The 15,787-nt window shown below is 37.7% G+C and overlaps 1 pseudogene; it reads right to left on the reverse strand.

Annotated features, from left to right (window-relative positions):
* LOC127092536 (probable calcium-binding protein CML18) overlaps positions 1–13,495 on the reverse strand; it is a 33,585-nt pseudogene extending 20,090 nt beyond the window's left edge.
* Positions 13,496–15,787: the final 2,292 nt, after the last annotated feature.

Raw genomic sequence — 15,787 nt, forward strand, 5'->3', positions numbered from 1 at the left:
GTGTTGAAGTAGGTCGTCTAGATAGACCGGCTTATGTGTTTGCTGTTGATACAACGCCTGATGATGAGAAGCCGTGGTATTACGATATCAAGCGCTATCTAGAGACTCAAGAGTATCCTGAGGGAGCATCTAAGAAGGACCGAAAGACTCTGCGGAGGTTGGCCATGGTGTTCTATCTCAATAGGGATGGGGTTTTGTATAACCGGAATTTTGATTGGGTCTTGCTCAGATGTGTTGATGACAAGGAAGCAAGCCAATTAATGAAAGAGGTTCATGAAGGATCGTTCGGTACCCATGCCAGTGGGAATGCAATGGTGAAGAAGCTGCTGAGGGCGGGTTATTATTGGATGACAATGGAGGCCCAATGTTTTAATTTCGTGCGGAAGTGTCATAAATGCCAGATTTATGCTGACAAGGTGCACGTGCCTCCAAATCCGTTGAGCTTAATGTCGTCCCCGTGGCCGTTCGCTATGTGGGGCATTGATATGATCAGAAAGATTGAGCCTACGGCTTCGAATGGGCACCGATTCATATTAGTGGCTATTGATTACTTCACCAAGTGGGTGGAAGCAGCCTCTTATACGAACGTGACGAAGCAGGTCGTTGCCAGATTTCTCAAGAGAGACATCATTTGCCGATATGGGGTTCCCGAGAGAATCATTACTGATAATGATTCTAATCTGAACAATAAGATGATGGCAGAACTGTGCCGGGAATTCAAGATTGAGCATCACAATTCTTCTCCCTATCGTCCGAAGATGAATGGGGCGGTTGAGGCGGCCAATAAGAATATAAAGAAGATTGTGCAGAAAATGGTGGTAACCTATAAAGACTGGCATGAGATGTTGCCGTTTGCATTGCATGGGTATCGAACGTCGGTGCGTACATCTACTGGGGCAACACCTTTCTCTTTGGTATATGGAATGGAAGCGGTGCTACCAGTTGAGGTTCAGATTCCCTCTTTGAGAGTCCTGATGGACGTGAAATTGCAAGAGGCGGAATGAGTAAGGACCCGGTACGAAGAGTTGAGCCTGATTGAGGAAAAGAGGCTGGAGGCCATCTGTCATGGGCAGTTGTATCAGCAGCGGATGAAGCGTGCTTTTGACAGAAAGGTACGACCTCGGGTATATCACGTGGGTGATATGGTGCTGAAAAGGATCCTTCCTCCTCAAAACGATCGTAGGGGCAAATGGACACCTAATTATGAAGGTCCATTCGTGGTCAAGAAGGTTTTCTCTGGAGGAGCCTTGTTGTTAATGACCATGGATGGCGAAGATTTTCCATCCCCTGTGAATGCAGACGCAGTTAAAAAATACTTCGTATAAAGAGACCCGCTGGACGAAAAGAATAAAATAGTCCAGGCAAAAATGGGCATCCCGGCGAACAAAAAAAAACAGAAAGAAAAGGCTCGGGCAAAAATTAGGGATAAAAAGAAAAAATGTACACCCGACAAGTCGAAAACCTGAACAGGCGACTTGGGCAAAAAGGTGTATCCCGGTGGACTGAAAACCCGAAAGGGCGGTCCAGGCAAAAGAGGGATTGAAACGAACAACTGCGTCTGGCATGATCCTTTACGCTTTGGTTAAAACATCATGGATAATCCCCGGTAGGGATCAATCGGAATCGTCTTGTTCAGAAGGCAGAAAGCACGGAGAGTCTGAGGACATATGGGGTGTAACCGAGTTGGAACTCGATGAGATCACGGGTTTCACATTGCCATTAGGATAGATTTTTCCTTTTGCGCGCAATTACCTCTTTTCAGGAATTGCTTCCTTTGTATTGCTCATTTGAGCCACATTTTTCAAATCAATAAAGTGCATATTCAGTCAAATAATTTTGTTTTTGTTTTTCATTACCGCTTTGATTGCAAAAACATCCGATTATTTTGATAACGAATCTTTGCATTTTAAGACATACAGGTCCCTTCCAATGCATGTTTATAAGATTGAAAACTTGAAATCTTATTTGGAAGGTTGAGTGACCCAAGTGTTGAAATCTTGGTACGCCTGGGGCACGGTTTTATCTAACGATCTCTTTTGCAGGTGCTGTTAGATATTTTTCACTCACTTGCAGGTTGTGATGTGGAAGATTTTGACAAGACGATCCCCATGGAGTCCAATCAGGGACGAATGAATAGAAGAACGGTGAAAAGACGGCGAGACGTACGATGATCCTTGAGAATTAATCAAGAAGACTCTTCAAAGTCGGAAGATTGAAAAGTTTGTGTAAATCCCAGGGGTTCGCTCTCCGTCGAGTACGGAGCGGTTTGGAATACAAGATGATGGAGCAGAAAAGGTCCAGACGAGTCTGGGAGTTCTCAAAATTGGAAAGCTGACATGGGAGTTGGATATGAATACCAAGGTTCGACGAGTCGTCGGGTGTTCAGTACCAGAATTTCCTTATCTCTCCAAGCAGAGTCGTGAGGACTAATTCCCCAGCAGATCCAAGGTCTGTGGCTTCCCTAGCAGGGTCAGGATGATTATCCCCAGCATGTTTTAGATCAACGCTTCCCCAGTCGCCAGGCCTGAAAGTTGCAATTTCCTCAGCGGAAGTATCTGTGTGCGGCGGTTTCCCAAGCAGAGTCAGGATGTATATCCCCAGCAAGTCAAAGACCGTTGTATCCCCACAGAGTGCATTGGTGGTTACTTCCCCAGCAATTCCTCGAGCGGATTGGGTGCAAAGGAGGTTTTTCCCCAGCAAGGGTTTCCTTTTTCCCAGCAGCAGTGTTGTTCCCCAGCAGGGCGGAAATCGGAGTGTTGTCGGGTTCCTCAGCAGAATGTCTCGAGCTCCCCAGAAGAGTCCCTTGAGGGGGATACTTTTTATACATTCATCATGTAGATAAACATAGCATATTGCATAATGAATCGCGTAGCATTTCCATAATTATGGAGCATTACGCAGAAAAATCAATCATGCATCATATTGCAAGCATGAGCTAGTCTCAAGCCGAGGTTACCGTTTGAGATTTGGTTTCGCCAGTGGGTGAAGATGCTACCCAAGCATTGGTTACCATCCAAGAATGGGTTTTTCCGGTCAGTGAAGATGTTACTCTGAGGAGTTTAGCATTGTGACGTTGGGTCAACGGTATTCCCCGGTAGCGCGATACTGGAGGAGATTTCTGTCGTGCGAGACGGAAGTTTGAAGATGTTACTCTGAGGAGTTGAGCATCGTGACGTTGGGTCAACGGTATTCCCCAGTAGCGCGATACTGGAGGAGGATTTCTGTCGTGCGAGATGGAAGTTGGAATGTGTTACTCTGAGGAGTTCAGCATCGGGATTCTGGATCAACAGTGTTTCCCAGTTCGTCCCCGGCAAGCGTCTGCCTGGTTTTGGACATATGGAGATGTCATCCTTGCGATACCAGTAAGTGTCGTGTCGATCCCCGTAAGGTCGAGTTTCCTTTGGTGTCAAGTAAACATCATTGTTCGATGTCCAGTAAATGTCGAGTTTCCTCCCGGTCATTGGTTAATGTCTGGTCGAGCTTTCTCTAGTGTCAAGTAAACATCATTGTTCGATGTCCAGTAAACGTCGCGTTCCCTCCCAGTCATCAGTAAGTGTCTGGTCGAGTATTCTTTGGTGTCAAGTAAACATCATTGTTCGATGCCCAATAAACGTCGGGTTTCCTCCCAGTCATCAGTATATGTCTGGTCGAGTCTTCTTTGGTGTCAAGTAAACATCATTGTTCGATGTCCGGTAAACGTCGAGTTTCCTCCCAGTCATCAGTTAATGTCTGGTCGAGCTTTCTTTGGTGTCAGGTAAACATCATTGTTCGATGTCCAGTAAACGTCGAGTTCCTTCCCAGTCATTAGTCAGTGTCTGGTTGAAGGTGTTACTCTGAGGAGTCTAGCATCGTGACGTCAGATCAGCAATGTTCCCCAGTAGTGCGATATTGGAGGAAATTTTTCCGTCGGACGAAGATGGAAATAAAATCAAAGGACGTTACGCGATCAGCGCGACAATCGGGGTTCAAATGGAGAAAAGGAAGTGTTGAGGCATTTTTTGGAGATCGGGGTTCAAATAGAGATTGGAGTTGAAGATTATATCCGGGATGAGGTCCGCAGGATTATCTTCTGTTCATGTGTCACCTTAGACTTTGGCTGAGGCCAACAGAGGTCGTTATGGGTGTCTTCTGAGGAAGAGATGCACATGTTACCTTTCTTTTGTGAAGGTGTACCCTCTGATATGTCGCCCTCAGAGTGGTGTTTGGTGTTATTTCCGACGTTGCCAGCGGAATTATCACAAGAAAGTGGAGAGCGGGGTTCAAATGGAGAAAGGGAAATGTTGAGGCATTTTTCTGGAGAGCGGGGTTCAAATGGAGAAAGGGAAATGTTGAGGCATTTTCTGGAGAACGGGGTTCACAATGGCGATCACAAGTTATTGTCAGGCGACTGGGGTTCAAATGGAGAATGGGGTTCATTATTTTGGCAAACAAGATGTCGGGGTTCAACTGCAATGATCCGGGATCATTTGCGCGAAAGAAAGTTTCGGGGTTCAAGAAAATGAAAAAGAAAAGAAAACGAAAAATTTCGGGGTTCAAGAAAAGTGAAAGAAAAAAGAGAGATAATAATCCCCAGCGGATATGTGGTGTTCAGGCCATGGTTATCCCTGCGTTACCATTTATTTTGGTATACAGGTCGGCATCCTGTTTCGGTGATCAGGCCGACTTTCTCCGTCCCAGACGGATCTTCTTTCAAGGTTGTTCTTTGCCGATTCTGACATGCATTGTTAATTATTTTCCCATCAGAGTGCAAATTGTTCGTCTGTTCTTGGTATTCAATCACTCTTCATCTTGATCATCTGAAAGCCGAGGCTATTCATATCGATAGGTTCACAGTGGATTGAATAGGGGCAGCTGTAACACCTCAAAATTTGCCCTCCTTTCTTGGGACTAGCTTAACATATTGCATTGCATTTCTTAAGTCATTAGTCATTAGCATGTTGCATATCATATGGCTACATTGAGCAAGTCATCCTCCTAAGTCTTGGTCAGAAGATAAAAGGTTGATGTATGCAAGCCTGAGGGTTTCATTGATTGAATTGATCATTAATCATCTGAGGGTTTGTGGTATAAATTAGGGTTTCTTGATTCTCAAGGAGATTGAGCTTTATCTTGGTTGAAATGGTACATCATCATCATCATGGTCTTGTCATCACCAAGAGATTGATCAGATACCTTGAGATCAGGGTTTTGACCACTGGTCAACCCTAATCAGTTGAATCATCTGCATTGGGCCAGTCAGGGCTTGGCAAGGAGATGGGGTTTTCAATGGATATGGGGATCATTTCATGATTATATTGAGCTTATGGAAGCTAGGGTTTCATCATTGAGCCATTTCATCAGGAGTTTGAGGCTCAAGTTGATCAGTGCATAGCCAGATTCATCTATCAGTCAGGAAAGTCAACTGTGGTCAACTGTGCCTAAATTGATGGACTTGGAGGGGGGAGAGAGTTAGAGACACTTCATTCATGTCTAAACAAGTTTCATTTGGCATTTCAAACATCAAGAATGAAGAAAATAAAGTCAGATGGAAACTTTCCAAAAATAGAAAGTGACTTGTAATTGAAAACTGCCAAAAATGGAAAGTTTTTCACCTCAAAATTACGTGTCCAAAAATGCTTCAAATGAAATTTTGTTCAACATGAAAGTTGTAGATCTTGTTCTCACCTTTCCAAAAAGTCCAAGAACACTCATTTCTCATGTGTGGTTGGCAAGTTGTGATCAAATCATTTTTAGAAAAAGTTGAAATTCAGGGTGCTATAACTTTTGAATGGAAAGGCCAAATTGGGTGATTCTTTTTTGAGCAAACCACATTTGACATGAACTTTCATGATGCATCATCACATTTCATCAAAAGTCATCATAGCAAAAGTCCATTTTTCAAGTGTTCATTTTGTATTTTGGTGGGAAAAAAGGTGTTTTTGAAAAATACATGTAATTTTCACTCAAAACCATTTCCAACACATCATAAACAGAAAATTGGACTTGTTTGGACTGCATTTGCACTGTTACATTGGCTGCATTTTGAAAAGGGCATTTTGGCCAAAACACTTAAAACTTCATTTCATTAATTCACATCACATTTGCTTAATCTTGATTAACATTTGGATTAGCATATGGTATAAAGGCTCTAATCATAACTGTTTCTCCTAATCACAATCTCATTTCTCAGATCTAACAGAAAATCACCAAAATTCTCTCAATTTTCTTCAAGCTTTTTCACACTTGTTTCACCATTTCCATTGAATTTCTTCACTCTTTTTGCTTGTTCTTGTGTGATCCATCATCTACAGGTAGTGTTGATCATCTGTTTGAAGCAAAATCATGGCCAAACTTGAAGAATTGGAACTGTTGCATCCAAGTTCATCCATGGCAGCTTGAGCATTCTTGGATATGGATCTGTGTTGAGCTGAAGTACCTCTTCCATTCACTTCCTAGAGCATCATTCAACTTCTGTTTTGGCAATTGGCACCTTGAATCCACCGAATCCAACACTGCATCATCACTAAGGTACATTAGTTGCTAATAGTTCATCTTTGAACTTGCTTTGTGCTGTTTCTTGGTTGTATAAACCAATTGAGGTAGAATTTCTTTTCTCCATGTAGTCTGGAAGACCTGGCCTGTTACTTGGCCAGGCACCTGTCTGAAGTCCTCCTTAAGAGGCAATGCCTGTGATTGTTTATATTTGTCCCCAAGCAGGAAAAGACCTTGATTAAGGCAATTGGCAGATACAAGAGGTGTGTAGTCCACCTCCTGCTATTCTGTTGAGTCGTCCCTTGGCTTACATCACATGTTGATGCCTTGTGGATCCTAACCCAAGATCCATGTACAGTTGTACAGTTGAGTCAGTGTCATGAGTGTAGAAGGGTTCCCACTTTCTGAACCCACACTCCTTTGTCTGAAGCTCTCCCTGGCCAGGGATAAGAGCTGTGAGGCACACCCCTCACTCACCTTTCATCTGGCTTCACCCTGACTCTCAATGTCAGGGTTAAGAGCTAACATTACCCTGCTACAGTTGACTTGCTTTGGCAGTCTAACCCCTGTTTGAGCCACCTTTGTCTGAATATAGTGTGTGCTAATTGTGAATGTTTGCTTTGCTTTGATTGCTTTGCCTGTTTAGGATTAGCTTGCTGCCAGTGCAAGTTAGGATAGAAACCATAACATAGGGCAATGATGCATGATAACATCTAGGCTCGAGTACAGCTCCCTAGTAGTGTGTCTCCCCTTTGTATCTGGTTAGAATTTCTTTCCTGTTCAGGGGAACTACGTCGCCCTGATCCTCATACCAGATGAGGTACGTAGGTAGGAGACCGTGCGAGGTCTCTCCGGGCACCCTTTTTCTTTTTGTGTGTGTTTGCTTGACAGTTGCTAGGCTCGAGTTCCCGACTCCTTAGTAACTTGTTGCTTGTTTCTTCTTGTGTGTGTAGGAGACGGATGTAAGCCCAACCATTGGCATTCCGTATCCTCTTGTTGTGTGCTTGGAGTCCGGTATAAGTCCATCAAGTGGCATCTGGTTTCCAGTGTGGGTTTGTTTGGTTCGGAAGCTGATGTAAGTCCAGCGATTGGCGTTCGGGTTCTATGTTTGCCTTTTTGCGTGTGTTTGTTTCGGCGTGCATGAGCCGAACTACGGCAGCTCTGATTCTCGTTTCAGACGAGATACGTAGGCATAGGATGCGATATCCTAGTGAGCCCTCTCTCCTCTTCCTCTACCTGTGTTGTCTCCTGTGGTGTGTGTGTGTGATGTCTGTTTTAGCAACCTTTTCCTATCTTTATAGCGTGGATCCCGTCGAGTACGACGGATGCGTAGGGGTGCTAATACCTTCCCTTCGCATAACCGACTCCCGATCACATTCTCTTTGGTCGCGAGACCATGATTTTTCCAGGTTTACTCTGAGCGTTTCCTTTCCCTCTTTTGGGATAAATAACGCACGGTGGCGGCTCTGTGTTGTGTTTGTTTTAGCCCGCCGGTTGTTTTTCGCGGATGCGACATGGAGGAAAACATGCACTCCTGGTTTCACGACATCAAATATGAGGAAAGGTTCGGAACCCGTGAGGTTCCCTCAATCAAGATGAGGAAAATGCTAATTGACACTTACGACATTGTGAGTGTGATCAGTCGGGGAGAAAAGAAAGAGACTTTTGGTGAGGATGAAGTCTTATTGCTTTTTTTAACATGTGCTATTGCATTTTGCAGATAAGATGGACAAGCTGCAAATGTTATATGACCTTGAAAGTGCTAAAAGTATTCAAGTCGTTGTGCCTCTGAAGACGACTACCGTTTATACTCCGGCCATCACACCGGTGAGTTATGAGTTAGCATGCTGGAAACTGTGAAGGGCTTTCTACTTAGGGTGATGAAACCTTTATTGCTTGCCTTTTGGAAGGAAAGATGTGACTCGTTTCCACAAAGCACTGGATGTGCTCTTCGCACTTTCCTAATAATGGTTTTTACATTTTATAGTCGGGCGCATCAGATGGCATTAGCTACCATTTCCAATCAATATATTTGTCTTTCCTATTTTAGTGTTCACGTAGTAACGTATTAACATGCTCCCTGTATTAAGCATGTTGCTTGTGTTTCCTACGGTGGGGCTCGTACTCGGTGGGATCAATGATATGCGTGTAATCTATATCAGACATCCGCAAGTGTGTGTATTCTTCTTCTACACAGAAATACGTTAAAGTCGTATTAGATATGCATAAATGCATGTCTAATACCTTATTGCAAAAGGTGTTGAAGGTGACAGTGAGTTGTGGCAAAAGATATTGGGGCATATGAACTTTAGAAGCTAAGGACATTTGAGTTCTAAGAAGCTGGTACATGGAATTTATAAGATTGTGAAGTCTGAGAAGTCATGTGAGATATGCATGAAAGGAAAGAAACCTAGATTGCAATTCATATCATAAATGGCTAAAAGAGCAAAACATGCTTTGGGAGTAGTGCATTCTGATGTATGTGGACCATTTGAAGTACATTCACTTGGAGGAAACAAGTACTTTGTGTCATTTATGGATGAGTTCACAAGAATGACATGGGTAGCACTCATCAAGTTTAAGCATGAGGTGTTTGATGAGTTTTAGAAGTTCAAGGTGAAGGCTGAAAAATAGAGTGGTCAAAAGCTGAAAATTCTCAGAACTGATGGTGGAGGTGAGCATAACTCTACGAAGTTCAATAGGTTATGTGAGGAGAATGGAATTGATACACTCCTCAACACAATGGTCTCGCTGAAAGAAGAAACATAACTTTACTTGATATGACAATGAGCATGCTAAAGGAGAAGAAGCTTCATCACACCTTGTGGGGGAAAAGCTATTGCCACTGGAACATATGTGCTCTACATGTGTTCAACTAAGAAGCTGAAGGAAATTGTTCCTTTTGAGAAGTGGACTTGAGATAAGAAAAGTGTGGGCCATTTGAAGGTGTTTGCTTATGTTTGTTATAAACATGTACCAAATGCTAAGAGAAGGGGGTTGGATGACATAAGCGGAGTCATGTTACTTGTAGGGTACCATAGTACAAGTTCCTATAAGCTCTAATGCCCTGTCATTAACAAAGTTGAATTCCATAGAGATGCCATTGTGAAGGAATCATAAGCGTGGGATTGGAACAAGTCTCAATCCAACTCCGGTGCAGTGTTAACACCTCAGTTAGCTTCTGAAGATATTTCAGACTCTTAAGGAGAATCTGCCTCTGAAGGAGATTCTGAGTCTAAAGACGAATCAGAGTCTGAAGGTGACTATGATGTTGAAGAGGAGTCTGACTCTAAAGTTGAGTCCAAAGATGAATCTGATTCTGATCCAGATTCTCATGATGATTTAGACTTTGGTGGTAATCATGCCTCTAAAGGTGGTCATGCCTCTGAATGTTGACTTGACTCTGAAGGCAGTCCAACATCTGATACTAATCCAGCACCTGATGGATTAATTGGAAAACACAAGGCAAGGTTATTAGCTAGCGGATTTCTACAGAAATCTGGATTAGATTACTTTGAGGTGTTTGCCTCTGTAGCTAGACATAAAATAACCAGACTACTGATTTCTATAACTGCTAATAGAAATTGGCCTCTGATGCATTTAGATGTAAAATATGTATTTCTGAATGGTCCTTTACAACAGGAAGTTTATGTATCACAACCTCATGGATTTGTGAAAAAGAATCAGGAATGGATGGTGTACAAGTTGCATAAAGCCTTGTATGGAGTGAAACAAGCTCATAGAGTCTGGAATATGAAAATTGATTCATTTTTCAAGCTTCAAGGATTCATAAAATGTGAGATGGAGTATGATGTTGATGTTTAACATACATATGATAGTAACATGATTCTGGTGTGTCTCTATGTTGATGACATATTGCTAACAGGGAGTTGTTCAAATGAGATAGCTAAGTTCTAGAAGGTGCCGATGAATGAGTTTGAGATGACTGATCTAGGAAATATGGTATATTTTCTAGGGATGAATATTATGTACTCTGATAAGGATATAATCTTGCATCAGCTAAAGTATGAACTTGAGCTTCTGAAGAGATTTGAGCTGATAAATTACAATCCTGCAATCACACTTGCTGAGACAAATCACAAGTTGGATTTTGATGTTGAGGGTGATGATGTAAATGCTACAATTTTTAAATAGTTGGTGGAATCATTGAGATACTTATACAATACTAGACCTGACATCTGCTATGTAGTTGGAATGGTGATTAGATTTATGAATAAACCAAAGAGGTCACATTACCAAGTTGCGGTCAGGATACTGGGGTGATATGTTATTCAAAGCTGATTCAGAGTTGATATGCTATTCAGACTCTGATCAGTTTGAAGACAGAGTTTATAGAAGAAGTACTTCTGGATATTTTTTCAAGTATCTAGGAGGTCCCATTTCTAGGTGCTCCAAGAAGCAACCAATGGTTGCATTGTCAACGTGTGTAGTTGAGTACATTGTAGATGCTTTGTCTATTTGTCAAGTTGTGTGGATTTTGAACTTGTTACAGGATCTGAAGATCAAGGTGACAAGCTTGTGAATTTGATGAAGGTGAACAAGATTGTGAGCAAACTTGCCAAGAATCCAGTGCTTCATGGAAGAAGTAAGAACATTGACACAAAGTTTCACTTTCTAAGAAACCTAGTTTAGAATGGAGTGCTTGATGTTATTCACTGTAGCACTCAGAAGCAGCTGACAGATGCACTGACCAAAGCAATCAATACTAGACACTTTATCTATTTGAGGGATGAAATTGGTGTTGTTAATTTTAGTCTTGAATACAAATTAAGGGATAATGTTATAATGTAATCCAAATTCATTTCAATTTTCAGTTAGGTGTAATTTGATTTGCATTTGAGTAGGTTCAGTTAGTATAAATATTGAACCAAATTTCATTTGTAAAAGATTCTGAATTTTCCAATTTTATTAGAAAGTTAGTTACAAATTATTTTCTCTATCTTCCATCTTTTTCTTTTTCATCTTTAACCTTGTGCACCAACAATATCAACTTTATGATATAAAGGTATGATGTTTTTATTGTTCCAAATGGTGATAATCTAACAAAGAAATGGATTTCATATGCCGTTAAGCGTTGGAGTGGCTTCAAGACATATCTCACAATATATTACATTATAAATCTAAAGTCAAATGCAGAGCCTCCACCTAAGATGTCTAGTTATGTTGATTAGGAGAGTTAGGATAAGATTGTTGAGTATCACAACTCTCATGAATTCAAGGTTAATAGTAATTTTATGTTGGGCTAAAAATCTTGTGTATAATTATGTTGATCCTTTTAAAATTAATACAACCCTACAAATTAAAATTCATTATGTTTATAATAAGGTAAGAGTCAAAGTGGAAAGAAAAACAAGATTAAAAATATCTATACACATAAATTGTCTCATGGAGGATATGAAATATTGAAGAAGACAATGATTAAAGAAAAAAGAAAATAGAGAAAATAATAAATTTGGAATGCTTCACTAAGCCCTGATCCTAACACAAGATTGAGACCACAATTCCTCAACTAGATCAAATGTATGTCAAGCGTGGTCAAAGATATGACAAATGCCATCGAAATATAATTAGAGCATGATACAAAGCACTTGCGAAGTTTTTTTTCTTTCAAAAGAGATGTATTATGGATCTTATGTAGGGTACTAATTTACTAGACATATCTATACGGTAATTATGATGCACGTAAGTATATTTTTTTAGGATGATATCAATTTATATTGATTTGCTCTCCAATACTTTTGATGTCAAAATTTACTTCAAAGTTTGACTTGTTTTAACATTTAGGTACATGCATTAACTTTGTATAGAAATAAATAAATCGGATGTGGATGAATTCTTGGACTTTACAATATTTAATACTTAGGGTGTTATTTAATGAAGATCCAAACTTGCATACAAAATAAATTAATCTAAGTTAATAGAGTTGATTATTTAGCACAATTTATGAATTCGTAAATATATATAGATTTGTGTTTTATCTTATTTAACATTCAATTTTGTATACATTATTAATTATTCGGGTGCTCAGCACGAAGAATTAATAATGATCCATACTAAGTAGAATAATGTAATTATACTATGTTTGTCAGACAATTAGTTTGATACAATGATAAAAGATATAACTAACACGTAAATGATATTATTTATAATATTATAATATTTACTTTATTTTTGACTATTTTTTACTAATATTTAATTTTTGCAATATATAAAATTATGGAAAAATACAGAATGTGTCGTGATTTAAAAAAAAAACTAAATTTACTAAAGCAAATAATATTATTTATGACATTTTTTTACACATTTATGTGGCGATATCATAAACCTTGCTCATTTGACACATTTCTTGAATTATGCCATCACTACTTCCGAACAATCATCTAATACTCACATTATTCCATATTTGGTCCATAGAAATTCAACATAATTTTATGTAAATATCAATTACTTAACACAAGTCTTTCCTTTTTACCAAAACAATACAATAGACCGACCGAATAGAAAAATTAAGATAAGGAGGATTATCAAATGACATCATCAAGATTAACATGCATAGAAAAACAAAATAAATTTTTTAATGATTCAATATACGTTGTGATCACAACAAAAACATTGAAACTTTCCGAAAACGCACTTTTGCTCATGTTGTCTCGCTCAAGATTTGTCATATCGTTTATATCAAAACAAAAGTCTACTTTGTGATTCTTATGTTGAAGTGCTTTTCTGCAAATTGTGCAAGGTTAACCAATTCCTTATCATCAATGAAGCCGTCATGGTTGTCATCAACGGATTTCAAGATCTTGTTGCTCTTCCACGAAGCAAAGAGGCCACCGGTGATCCTCAATACCTCACGGAACTCATCTTTGCTGATCCGACCGTCGCCATTTGCATCGAACGATGTCTTGAACCACTGCTTGAACTGTTGCAGAGTCATCACACGTTTTCCATCACTTGACACATTACGCTCTATAAACGCCATCAGAAATCTTAACCAACAGAGTGATTAATTTGTTAGCTGCGTCTATGTATTTGATGTGCATGTTCTAATAGTGAGATTGGTGTTTATATATTACCCCCCATTTAATTTTAATTGTGATAAACATGGATGTTAAACAAAGAGTATGATAAACATGCACTAGTAGCAATATAATATTATTCCCAAAGATGTACATACGGGATGGAATAGTGAACATGTCTAGTTGTAAAAGTATTCAAGTATAATATTTAAAAGTATGTACTATAAATATAAATTTAAAGTTTGATAGTGATAAATAATTAATTGTAAATTAAATGGACCGAGTCTAGAATTGTGAACGTATCATTTTTCTTATAGTATTTTAAGTATTTTTAAATGTCTTAGAGTCAATGCACATAAATATTTAAGATAATTCAATCTATTTTGAATTTGCATTAGATCGATGAAAATTTGAGTGTGGAAAAGATGAAATTTAAAATTTATAGTAAATAAGATGTACTTTTGTTTTTGTGTTTATTTGAATTCAAAATTATGAATTTATAAATCAAGTAGTATTATTTCACAAGATTGCAACTCTTCAGAAACACATTCTTCCAACTACGGTTTTATGCTAAGTGTTGTAACTTTTCAGCAACATTTCTCAAGCGTTGTCTATTTTAACTGCTTACTATAACACTTCATAAATCGTTGTCTATTTTCGAATTAAAAAAAATTGACTACTGCAACACTTCACAAGCTTTGACTATTTCTAAATTAAAAAAACAAACTTCACTTGCATATTTTCTTATCATTTTGAACATGGTTGTTTTAATCCATACAATGATTTGACAAGCTTTTAAACCTTTTGTTCAAATTATTGTATGAATTAAAATATGAATCAAAACATTTACATCACAAGTTTGACTATGTCATTGCAAGATTCATCAATTAAAGGGGAGAGGGGTTGAAGAATGCATTTTATATCTAGTTTAGTTTTAATGAGGAAAAAGATTATCAAAGAAGAAAAAAGATCAAAAATATCATGCACATCAATCAATGATGAATCTGATCAAAAAGGTTGAACATAGAAATTCAATAGAAGAATTGAGACAAGTGAATATAACTAATTATTATTTTTTTAATCTTATCTTTATGTCAATAAATTAAAATTTAAAATAAAAACAAAAACAATTATATAACAATTTTGTTTAAATATAAATAAATAATATTTTATTTTTTATTAATATGTAAATTAAAATAAATATCATATAGATAATACAATAAAATATATAAATATTACTTGTTAAGTTCTTTAAAAAATAAAAAAGTAAATAATAGTTTGTAAGATTTTGTTGTATAATGTAGTTTTTTTTATTTGGTTCGGTTTGTGAAATATAAACCATGAATTGAACTAGTCATGCAAAACTTTTAAAAAATAATTCAAACACATTCAAATAATATATATATATATATATATATATATATATATATATATATATATATATATATATATATATATATATATATATATATATATATATATATATATTAGTTTAATTAGATTCGATACGCGGGTTTTTATTGGACTGGTTCGATTTTGAATCCCAAAAAATATAATAATTTTAAACAAATTTCAAATTAAATAAATAAAATAAAAATTAGTTTCGCGGAACAAAATAGTTGCAAAATTAAGTTTTATTAATGAGACAACTACTTGTTGGCTTTAAAACAACATTTGTGTTGTTATTACTGTGTAAATTGCAAGTTCTCACAAATAGTACCACTTTTGATGTACCCGAATCTCAATGCCATAGAAATAAAATTGATCTACAAAGTTTACACTATGACACCCATGTCTATAATGAAATAAAAAATAATATTTGAGTGAAAATAATTTTGAATACTTGATAGTGATATAATTTTCATCTTAAATAGTGGAAATAAGTATCAACAGGTAGCATGATGTGAGGCATAAAACTCGGTTATCCGTCAAAATTACCTGACCAATAGAAATAAACATCTATCTATTTTGCATACTCTAGTTTATGTTGCTAAATGATTCTACAAATAATGAGTATATTTCAATTATTACATATTCTTTATTAAAATTTGTTAAAGTTACAGAATATTCTCAATAATTAACATGTTCCATATCAATAGGCTTGTATTCATTTATATATAATATAATTTTTGCCTTTTAAAAAAGAAAAGAGTATTACATACACAAAGAATTTCATAAAGAAATCAAGTTGTTTCTAGTTAAGAAATAAGCATTGTTTCTTTAAGTTAAGAAATAAAAAATAAAAAATTAGAGGCAGAGATTATATGGAAACCGACCAA

The sequence above is a fragment of the Lathyrus oleraceus genome, chromosome 6 (assembly GCF_024323335.1).
Source record: "Lathyrus oleraceus cultivar Zhongwan6 chromosome 6, CAAS_Psat_ZW6_1.0, whole genome shotgun sequence".
In the NCBI taxonomy this organism is placed as follows: domain Eukaryota; kingdom Viridiplantae; phylum Streptophyta; class Magnoliopsida; order Fabales; family Fabaceae; genus Lathyrus; species Lathyrus oleraceus.